We start from the raw sequence: 12083 nt of genomic DNA, 5'->3' as shown, positions 1-12083 counted from the left end.
TTGTGAAAGCCACCCCAGGAATAAATGCACCAAACTCCATTTCACATTGACCGTCAAACAGCCATGAGAGGGGAACAACTTTCTGTCAGTACCAAACGAGGTCCCTGATCCAATAAAGATGCACATAAGTAGTCCCATTAACTTCACTACTCACATGGTTAGAATTAAGCACATGGCTAAGGGATTGCAGGAAGGTGAAAGGCTCCGTACATCACTATCACTCAACTGGGGACTGGACAGCTCAGTCAAGACTATTAATGTTGCCCTGATGATTTTCCCTCTGTCTGCTTCCTGTCGCTCAGCCTCAAGAGCATCAACCTTTTAATTCACCACTTGCCCATGAAAAGAGCTGCAAAATCATTTGTGCTAGATAAAATGCTTTGGATTGTTTGATACGACATTGCTGTGGTTCCAATTATGTTTCCTTGCTTTTATCTTCTTTGTATAATCTACTCAACCCTCCCACTAATTAGATCCTTATTTGCCCTTTCCCCCCCTAAAAAACTGTTTATCCTTCGCATTGTTCCTTGCAGCTCTGCTAAGCTAGATTGGCTTCTGTTATCTTTACTTTTTAAATATATGTTTGGAGTTTATTGGCCCAGACGCTCATTAAAGCTCTCCAACTATTCATTACAGACCTGCAATTTTCCATAGTAAATTTTCGAGACAATCAACTCCGATCAGCATTATCTTTATCCCATTCCACATTCTTTCAAAGGGGTCTTTTAAAAAAAGGCCCAATTATTCAGATTATTACCTTTCCTACATAACATCTCCTTAGAATCAGCTCATATCTGATGATATTCTGATGGCTAGACCTCCAGATGTTTTACTTTATTTATCATACTTGGCTCGCTTTCTAGGACTAAGTCCAGAACGGCCCCTGATCTAAATGATTGCTTAACAAATTCTGTAAGGGAGGGAGATTTGACATTAACTCAAGGGGGAAAAAAGTGTATCCATGATGATTTCTGTAATTGCTATTGTATTCTTTATCTATGGAACCAAAATTTACCTTGACCAGTAATCAGCCTTTAAAACACAATAAGGATTTTAATAAAAGAGTTTTGAAAGGGATACAAACCTTCGTGCTTCAGGGCATAAGCCGTCCTCTAACTAACAAGGGTTAGGAAAAGAATTTCCATAATTGTCAGCTACAGGGTTTCTTACCCTTCTTCTGAAGCAGCCGGTTCTGGCCACTGTCAGAGATATTGGATTGGATAGAGGACTAGTCTTGCTCCAGGATGGCAATTCCTATATTCCTTTAAAAAAAAATGTCCAACGAATTTGTAATGAGCCATGGCAATCTGCCAACAGATTCTTTGCTTGTCAGGTTGGGGAATAGAATTTAGGACTTTGGTACCAAAAGGACAAGCTTCTACCACTTGAGCTAAAGGAGAACTTTTAGAGGAAAAGGAAACAGAGGTTCAATGAAGTGAAAGCCAATGCTGTCCAGCAGTAGGTGGGAAAAATTGACCCATGAGGGCTGTGACACTCCCCAGGGATACTCCGGACTGGGATGCCCCTCACTACCAGTTGCTTTTAGAGAGAGGAAGCCTGAGCATCCAGCCCCTGTTCTACTGAATGTTCAGATTCGCTGCTTCCAAAGAAGCAGTATACCTCAGCTTACCCGTTCCACCTCTGCTCACCACTCTGCATAACACTCAGCACTGGTGTCTAATGAAATCAAGTATTCGTTTATTTAACAAAGCACAGAGATTCAAGTGATAGCAGGGAGAAGTGCTGGAAACAAATGGTTACAGATCAAACAAAATCATAACACGCATTCTAGAGCCTGGACTGAATTAAGGAGATACTCTTGTGGCTTGTAGAATATTCTTCACCCAAAAACTTTACAGCCAGGCTGGCTGTGAGCCTCTTTTCATGAAACAAACATGCTGTCAGCTTTTTTCCCGGGTGAAGGAGCCCACGTAACTCTTTACTCCCCTAAATATACCAGTCTCATCCTTGGTCTTCATTCATAAACCAGACACTCCCTGCTGATTGGTTTTTCCTGTAGATTTCTCTCTTATACATTTTACAATCTTTCAGCTGGTATCTGGCTCAGGGTGCAACTCATTGTGAGCCATACAATGCACAGTACTCACATGGCCAGACACAGAGATAAGCATCTGCTACCTCCTACTTGATGGAAGCATATCCAGAGTATGTCACCTTCTGGTATGTCTCCTGCCTTAACTTCCAGACCTTAAGAACATAACTGTCCCTATAGATACATAACTCCTTAAATATTATCTGTATTTACATTTTGTGGTGATTACGACAACCAGTGGGCTACTGCCTCATGGTAGAGATCTCACACGTCACCTTTTGGTGAACTATTATGCTCATATCTGACCCAGGGGATCCTGGTAAAACCCTATGCACTCCATGTGCCCTCTGCCAGTTGATACCAAAAGGTCTCTGGGTCACAAGGATGCATTTGGTCAATTTATAATAATAGAATCAGAGTTGTAGGACTGAAAGTTTCCTCATGAGGTCATCTTATCCAGTCCCCTGCATTCAAGGCAGGACTAAGTATTATCTGGACCATCCCTGACAGGTGTTTGTCCAACCTGCTCTTAAAAACCTCCAATGTTGGAGATTCCACAACCTCCCTAGGCAATTTAATCCAGTGCTTAACCACCCTGACAGTCAGGAATTTTGTCCTCATGTCCAACCTAAACCACCCTTGCTGCAATTCAAGCCCATTTGTTCTTGTCCTATCCTCAGAGGTTAACAAGAACAATTTACCTCGCTCCTCCTTGTAACAACCTTGGGCCATCTTGATTATCACTACAAAAGTTTTTTTCTCCTGCTGATAATAGCTCATCTTAATTAATTAGCCTCTTACTCCACCTTTTCATGTTCTCTGTATGTATGTGTGTATATATATATATATATATATATATCTTCTTACTATATGTTCCATTCTATGCATCCGATGAAGTGGGCTGTAGCCCACGAAAGCTTACGCTCTAATAAATTTGTTAGTCTCTAAGGTGCCACAAGTACTCCTGTTCTTTTTATGTACTTGAAAACTGTTCTGTCCCCTCTCAGTCTTCTCTTTTCCAGATCAAACAAATCCATTTTTTTTTTCAATCTTCCCTCACAGGACATGTTCTCTAGACTTCAGTCATTTTCAACCAATAATCAGTGAGTAAAGATCACAATGTATTTTGTTCCCTTAGGGAACACTCACAGTATAAAATCAGCTGTCTTAATGGCTGTCCGGCTTTCTCCCTGTCTATTTTCCCACCTTCAATTCCTGCCTGTTTAACATAGCCAGCGGACTCATGATCTGTAGAGCTGATATAATCTGCAAGCCGGGACTCCAAAACAGGCCAGGGGAGCTGTAATTAGGCAAGGACTCATCTGAAAGACAGTACAGTGCACCCCTTGCACCGTACTGGGTTTGGAGAAAAGAATATAACGTACAGAACCACCCACATCAGAGAAATCCCAGAGGCTGCGGGGACTGAAGGTCTCTCCCTGAAAAATACTGAGCAGGGCTGGCTATACTTCGGCCCGGATCCAGCAAAGCACTTGACCCTATGCTTCACTTTAAGCAGATGGACAGTCCCATTGACTTCCACACCTGCGGAGCCTGAACTCCGGAGACCAGCAGCACTGCTTGGAGGGTTGACCCTTGCCCCCGGAATGCTGATCAGCTGGGGAATGGGCAGAGAGGAGGGAGGCGGAGAAAGGACCGTGCAGGCCACCTGAGAGGACACATGCCACGGCAGAGACCCAGCACCAGGCCCCTGATCAGCGACCGAGGAGCTGGTGTGGAGCAGGGCTCTGGGATTTCTCATTCGCTGATAAAGCAGTTGAAGTGATCCGTGGGTGAATTCCTGCCTCCTCAAGGTTCTCCACCCCCAGGGAAGCTAACTACCAGCCAGGGGACCCCCCGCCCCCCGCCACACACGCTTTGCTGGACCGGGGCCTTAGTTTGTGATGCCTGCTGAGACCGGCAACACGGGGTAGCGCGGCTCACAAGAGGGTCACCCAGGGGGTTGAGGAGTCTGGTGTGTTCAGATGGGGTTGAGCAATTGTCTCTCGGCTGTGCTCTCTTACAGCCAATGAGTTTAAATTAGGAAGGGCTGCTGCTATTTTACTGGACATCTGTTTGTGAGTGTGGGGGGCTGGGGGGTATCCATTTCACTGCACCGTGAGCCCTGTACTAAGATGGTGCTCTCATACTAGCCCTACACGACTTAAGCAAATGGAAAGTTTTACACGATCATGCATTCAACATCGGCTCCTGTTCCACCCTCATCCCTGACATTCAGGGCACTGTTTGTCGAAAGTAGTGTTCATTTTCAGACCAGGCTCTTTGGCAAAGGTTCTACGGGGGAAAGCAAAGTGCACTGACATGCTAATCCACTATCCTGCTTCTGGCAGTAGCCAATACCTGATGCTTCAGTGGAAAGCAGAAAGGCAGCATTATGCAGCTAACCAACTGTGTAATCAGCCACATGATTGCTTATGCGTGTGTGTGTGTATGTAAGTGTGTGTGTGTGTGTGTGTGTGTGTGTGAGAGAGAGAGAGAGAGAGAGAGAGAGAGAGAGAGCTATCCCTTCCTGATGCTTGCAGGTAAGCCCTGAAGCCTGATGCCTGTTTACACTAAACACAGCTCCTAAAGTTGGCCATCTCTCCACTATTTGACACTAAAAACCCATCTCTCCACTATTTGACTCCATGACCTCCTGCAGCAGGGAGTTCCGCAGATCGACAATACACTCGCAGAAGGGGAGTGGGGTGGGGAGATGCACAGAGTAGAACTGATCTGAATTTTTCAAATGTCCAAGACATTTCAAAATTCAAAATTTATATATTCAAAATAAAAATTGGGGAAAATTTTGATGACTACCCTCCCTCCCATTTTTCAACTGGCTACTCCCTTTCCCAACCTTATCACCATTGTTTACTAATATAATTCTTTATTATATTGTTATTGCTAAGGGCTGTACACATATAACATGTACAACTCTATCGCACTGCCCTGCTTAATTCTTTGCCAAAGCACAGGCTTGAGGTTTGTCTTTTCAGGCCTTTTCAGAAAGCACTACAGCGAATTAAACCTCAGGGCTGTTATATGTACAACCCTGCTAAATAGGGGTCAATAATTCCAAATCAGCTCTAAAGAGAGAGTACCAGACAGTTTCTTAGGCCACGTCTACGCTACAAAATTAAGTCAACCAAACTTACGTCAGCATACAGCGGCCGCAGTACTTACATCACATGTCTACTCTTTGTGTCAGTGGTGTGTGTCCTCACCAGGCTCATTTGTATCATCGAATTATAGAACGGTAGGACTGGAAGGGACCTTGAGAGGTCATCTAGTCCAGTCCCCTGCACTCATGTCTACTCCAGTCCCCTGCACTCATGACTAAGTATTATCTAGACTGGCTGTTCTCAAACTGTGGGTTGGAACCCCAAGATGGGTTGCAATCCTGTTTTAATGGTCTCGACAGGGCTGGCTTAGACTTGCTGGGGCCAGGGGCTGAAGCAAAAGCCCAAACCCAATGTTTATGGCCGAAGCCTGAGGGCTTAAGCCTTGGGCAGTGGGGCTGAGATTACAGGCCCCCTGCCTGGAGCTGAAGCCCTTTGGCTTTGGCCCCTCCCCACCTGAGCTGGCAGGGATTGGGTGGGATCAGGCTTCTTCCCCCCACCACCCTCCTGGCGTCGTGTAGTAATTTTTGTTGTCAGAAGGGGGTAATGGTGCAATGAAGTTTGAGAACCCCTGATCTAGACCATCCCTGGCAGGTGTTTGCCTATCCTGCTCTTAAAAATCTCCAACGATGGTGATTCCACAACCTCCCTGGGCAATTTATCGATTGTACGATCCATGTGGGGCATTGTGGGACAGCCCCTGAAAGTCAGTAACAGTCAACATCAGCGACACCGTGTCTACACTGACGCTGCATCGACCTAGCTACCTCGATGTTGACGCTACACCGCTCTACGCCCTCAGAGATGATTTCTCAGTTCTCCAAGTGTGGCCATAATATGGATTGTGCATCACCTGGACTCCTCTGACCTTGAGACGAACGGCAGCATCTCAGTGTCCCTCCAAAAGCCTGTCAGCAAACAGTCATTGGGGGGCGGGGGTCTCCCCAGCTAACAGCATTCCACCCCCGGCGTTAATAGCTGACTGATCCGCAGGTGCTGTATCCAAGGAGCGACAAGTATCGGGACTCCTTAAATCTTCCGAGACAGCTTCGGCAACAGCTCGTGAGCACGTCCAGTAACTGCCATACCCTAGTTCTAGAGATCTGTGGGCCCTTCTAGCTGAATTGTCCTGCCCTGCCCTCTGCACTTGGGCAGAGACCGAGTACACAACTAAAATCCATCCGTCCACCCCACTGCTTCTTTCCCATTCCCATGCTGCAGAATAAAGCATGTGGGTTACATCAGACTGGTTGAAAGCTCTCTTGCGTATTAGCCCTTTCCTGCTGGAGTGAGATTTTTATGGTGTGACGTACGGTGCCAGCGATGGAAGATGCCAAATCTGCCGGAGCTGAGGAGTTATTCTCAGGAAGAGGAAAACCCCAAACTAGCTATTCGAGCCCTGACCCTATAAAAAAAAAATACAAACCCATCTGGCTGCTTCCCCACTGCCACCTTTATTCGGGGGACCCTGGGAAAGGGTACTGGAATCTAGGGGAATTAATCAATCTTGAGAATAAGGAGCAGATATGTCAGCATCATTGATCAGGAGCATCTGGTGGGAAATTAGGGAGCATTCCATAAGGAACAGCTGGCTGCCCTTAGCCTCCAAAACGGCTAAGGTTGGCACAGTGACTACACCACAGCCGTGCCATTTTCACAGCTCTCGGCAGCTCTCACATCACTTCCCCATTTGGTTCACACACGGCTGGTATCCACCTGCCAGTTAAACATTTTCCATATGGCAGTCACACACCCACGAGGATCTGTGGGGCTGGGAAGCGTGACTAAGACCATTTCCAAATACAGCAACAACTTGCTGGACATGATCTGGGATCCGTAAGGGGAAGACTTTACAAATGAACACTGTAATGCCAACTCTATATCAGGATCCGTTGCCCTTGGAATGCAGCCTACTCTGGGGTGAAGCCCAGCAGGTGTTTAGCAGCACAAAGGATCACTCCCCAATAACACTTACACCATATACCTGTCAGTTCTGCTGTTCTCATATCAGTCGTCCCATCTCTATGCACGTCACAGCACAGTAGCAAAAGGCCCCAATGGCAGTGCAGAAACCCGTCTCTTCCCAGCCTAGTTTTGGTAGCCAGATCTGATCCACAATATCCCCGCTCCCCTGATCACATATGGCTCACCTCTTAAAGAATACTAATTCCACTGTCATGCCCAGGGGGAGGCTGAGTCTGTGACCTCCAAACCAAGAGCCTCCTGTGTTTGCAGCTATGCCATGGGGCTGATCAAAGTTCCAAGGATTTCCCTAATTAAAACTAGCAATGAACTCCTCAAAATAGATATGATTCTACGTTGGACATGGTCCCAGTTTTGATACTGACCTTCCGGTCACGCCGTCTCTTTTCCTTTGAGTGGTAATCACTGGCTAGCAACCTTTGGCATGCAAAGCAGCAGGCTTATAATAAAGCTGCTAATGAGCAGACCAATAATTTCTGAAACTTGAAATGCCGGGATAGGAGTCAGTTCAGCGGATGGCATTTCAATGCCATTGCCTGACTTGCTAGATCTGTTCTCGCCATGAAAGTCACTGGGTTGCATGAAGCCCTACATTGTTGGTCACATCCTGCCAGCTGCTAAGAAGAATAATGCGGAGCCCTTTCTGTCCAGAGATCTCATTACAAAAAGGGCTTGAATGTTAGCACCGGCATTTTTTCCAGCTAGAGAAAATGAGTCACAGAAATGTGGGTGACTTATCCAGGCTTAAGCAGTGTGTCCATTGCAGTGCTGGACTTAGAATCTAGATCCTCTAACCCACAAATGCATGGTCCTAGCTACCAAAGCATAGAATCCTTCAATCTTCTTTTTAAATAAGAGGGGAGAGAGCCAGGGCAGAAGGGAATATCACTAATATTTCCTTCCTTTAATTGCACCAACCAAACAGCATCTGGAGACACTTGAAATGGGGGAAAAGATGCTCCCAACTCCTGCAGTCAAAAGGCCTTGGACTGAGGCTTATAGGAAATTCTAAGATGAATGGCATGCAGAGAGGTGATTCAAGCCATGCGGCTGTCTAACAGAGAAGGCATGAATCTCCTAGGAATGCCTTGTACATAACAGCTATACCAGTTGTCCCTGCATCACCCACCAAAAGAACCAGAGCCCAGATCTAATCTCAGCTATGCTGGGTGTAAATCCTGTGTGACTCTGCTGACAACAACAGAATTATCCCGGTGAGACTGAGATCAGAATTTGGCCCAGAGGCCTACAGTTCCCACCCTCACCCGTGCTCCATTTTGAATGTATACTTAGCAATACTGTACCTTATTGCACCTTGACCCATCAGCTCTGACTATCTGGTCATGAATTTCCTAGGACATACCCTTTTCTCCCATCATTATTGCCTAAAATTGCAAGAACATAATTTATGTTTCCAGGAAAATAATTGGCCCAGTGTGTGTGTTTGAAAATTAGGGTATAATTGTTTGTTTTTAGTATAGTAGGGCCTAGATGCCACAACAGATTGGGTGCGGCCCCAAAGAGCTTAAAAACGAACAAAAGAAGGGGTGTGAATCAGAACAGATCAACCCAGGGGCTGGATCAGTGGCAGACCTAGGACTGGAATCCAGATCTCCTGAGTCCCAGCATGACACCACTAGCTTCCCCACTAATGTCTGATTTCTGGTTCTCTGCTTTCAGATGGCAGCCAGGGGTTCTCCTTCTTCCCCCCCACTCCCCCCCATTTCAATCCTGGTTTTAATACTTCACACATTGCTAGCATAATACCAAGTAAAAATCAACCGGCCACCATCTGAATACCACATTGTAAAAGAAATTGGCGAGCATGAAACCTGAACACCTGGGTCCACATTTTGTCTTCAGATTCATACATGCCGCTCTCACTTGATTTTCACAAAGATGCAGTTCCCCAATGTCCAAATTCAGCCCCTGGACTTCCTGAGCAGGTCACTGCACATGACCAAGGACCGATGTTGGCTTCTGATTTGTTCAGGCCTTGAGTGACTTTTGTCTGAGAGGGTGTGTCTACACTGCTGTTGGAAAGACCCATCTACACCTGAGCCTAGCTGGACCAAAGCTACCATGAGTAACAATAGCAGTGAAGACCCGGTGGCATCAGGGATTAGCTGTCCCCTCATGCTGCATTCACTCCTCCCAGTGATAGAGTAGATGTACCCGGGGTGTAACCAAGTTAATGATCAAAGTTATGGCAAAACCCCCAGATACCTGGGTTGGCTCTATTAATAGGGAGACAAAGGGAAGAAAAAAAGATACACACACAGATGATCTAGCTGTAGGTGTAAAATAGATAGAGTGAGAGAAAACAAAAAGAAAACCCACTCTCCATTCTTCCTATGGCCTTTAATATTATAGCTTGCAGGATCCTTGTTAAGCAAATGCCAAAGTAATTGTTCTTAATGGGGATCATAGGTGACAGCAAAGACTCCTCTCATCTTCAAGCTTTCACAGGGCTTGATCCAAGGTTGTCCATTGATTTTTAATGAGTCTCTGATCAGAGCATGGAGCTCACATGGACTTTAGTGGCTGACCCATATGTACAACACATGCAGGGATGGGCAGTATTCTCATCAGAACTTAATCTACTGTCCCTATTCCTGCTGGCATAGGAGGGCACTTGCTACAGTGAAGGAGTTGTGATTACTCTGTCCAATGTCCTTTCATTGCTTTGGTCTCTTCTGAGAGATTTTTTATTTATTTCTGCAAGCCCTGGGATGCCCTCTTTTAATTCCCCTTTAATTTCATTGCATTGTGTAGCTGCTCAGTTGAGAGAGCTGGAGTTTGCTTTATCCACAGAACAAGTCTGATGGGGTGACAGAATCTTCTCCCACCCCTCTCGACCAGCATGCCTGCATCTTGACCTGGAGAGACCATTAACTATTTTCCTACAGAGAGAGAGAGCAGTTCATTTTCTACTGATCATTCTATCCTTGGCCTCTCTACTGACAAAGGGGGTCAATTAGTGCCAGTGGATTTTGATGACATGGCCACCTGTCTAGTACTAACTGGTGTGAGACCACCATTTCATGTCACATAGGTCAGGCCCTGATAAATTGGATACATCCAAAACTTCTAACCAACCCATCAACCTGTGTTCCAGAAACGGGACGTGATTATGTCTTTCTGGCTACAGGCATATATGCATAAATTGTGTGAAGCGTAGGGAAAGGGCAGGAGACCAAATAAGAAATAAGGGTCAGATTAGAGTTAGTCACAGCCAGTTCTTGAGGGCTGGTCCTTAAATCCCATTTTTACAGGGCACGTGGGACCAAATGGGATGATCGCAGAGATTTTGCATCACTCTTTCCATTAGATATGATGACACTGCTAGGCCCGTGGTCTGTTCCATGTAAAGTGATAGGAGAACGCTGTAAATTATTGACTTGCATTTCTTCGGCTTGTACTTTGCACGCTGCTGTGCTGGGCTGCATTTGGGAATTGCAGTAATAGGAAAGATATGTGGGGTTTGGAGCTGGGCTTGAGAACGTCATAGCAGAGGTGATGTGCACTGAGCCCATCCCATTTTCTCTCTCAAATGCTTCTATTTCTCCTTCCAGCTCTCTCCAATCAAAAGCTCTCCATGCCCTGTCTCAGCACGCACAGACATTGCACTCTCCAGCAACCCCATTTGAAATGCACCCCTCATCTTCTGGACCTGCTGCGCAAAGCCATCCTGCTTCAACTCTCCCACTGCTCACAACTTCATGACATTCAGAGCACACCCTGTTCCTTTTTGGCCCAGCTTCGTAGGTTTTTCAGGAATCAATTCCAGATTCACAGAGTTCATGAAAAAATGCATAGGAGTAATGTTTGAAAAGATCAGTCGGGTCATCACGAAACCTGGTGAAAAGAAAAGAAACTACTCCATTTCCTCTGTCTTTCGCCCTCTTGGTTTGGTCTGCATCATTTCTTCTCCACGCCAAAATGCAGTGTCAGGGGTTGGAAAGGTTGCCCCTCGCAGCAACAGACCATCGGGAGATAGATGGTTCAAAGAATTGGTACTTGCCTACAAAGCCTTTCACCTCTACATCAGTGGTTTGAGTCCAGCTCAAATCCATCAGTATCAAAAATCTTCAAACACATGATGGCCCCTTTGTGGCCTTCACAGAATGAGCTAGTCCCAGTGGATAAGTAGCCACATCACACGGCATATCTACACTGCATACTAAGCCTGGAGTCTGACTCAGATTTGAGTCCAAGCCCCATTTCTGCCCACACACAAATCAGTCTGACTCAGGATCGAGGACCATGCTAGATGGTTGGTCAGAGCCTGAGTCAGATCCTCACCAACATAATTTGGTCCAGTAAAAGATATTGTCTCACGCACTTTGTTTCTGTACGATCCAAGCCCTGTCATTTTGCAGTGTGGATGCAGTTCTAGCTGCGGACCCAAGCCAGAAGGTCTGCATAGTGCAGCATGAGCATGCTGGGTCCAGGCATTGTAAAGCCAGGTTTATAATGCAGTGTGGACACTCTAACATGGGTTTGGAAACACCAAGTCCAGAATCCCACAGACTTGGGTTTACAATGTAGCATAGACATACTGAAAGAAACCAATAAGCTGTAAGTGCCCCCCTTATTGGGATCTCAGACAAACAAACCCATGGCAGAGGGAACCCAGCAGAACACACTGTTCCCTCAGCCTCAGAGATCGTCCCTCCACAGAAGGGCACACTGCAGAGGACCCTCCCCTTGATGATATTTATGCCACATCCAAGTGTTTAAAGCCTCAGCCTAGCATTGTAGAACAGGTCACAAAGCTCCCAAACGTCCCGCAGGCACTATAGGGGGTTACCGACAGGGAAGCAAGAAAATATCTCAGCGTTGCTGTCACTCGAGGTCCTGGAATGCCATTGCCTCAGGCTTAGATTAACGCATGATCATTTTGCTTCTTTGTGGCCTAGTCC

This window comes from Lepidochelys kempii, chromosome 2, assembly GCF_965140285.1.
Source record: "Lepidochelys kempii isolate rLepKem1 chromosome 2, rLepKem1.hap1, whole genome shotgun sequence".
NCBI lineage: Eukaryota > Metazoa > Chordata > Testudines > Cheloniidae > Lepidochelys > Lepidochelys kempii.
This window is presented reverse-complemented; position numbering follows the sequence as displayed.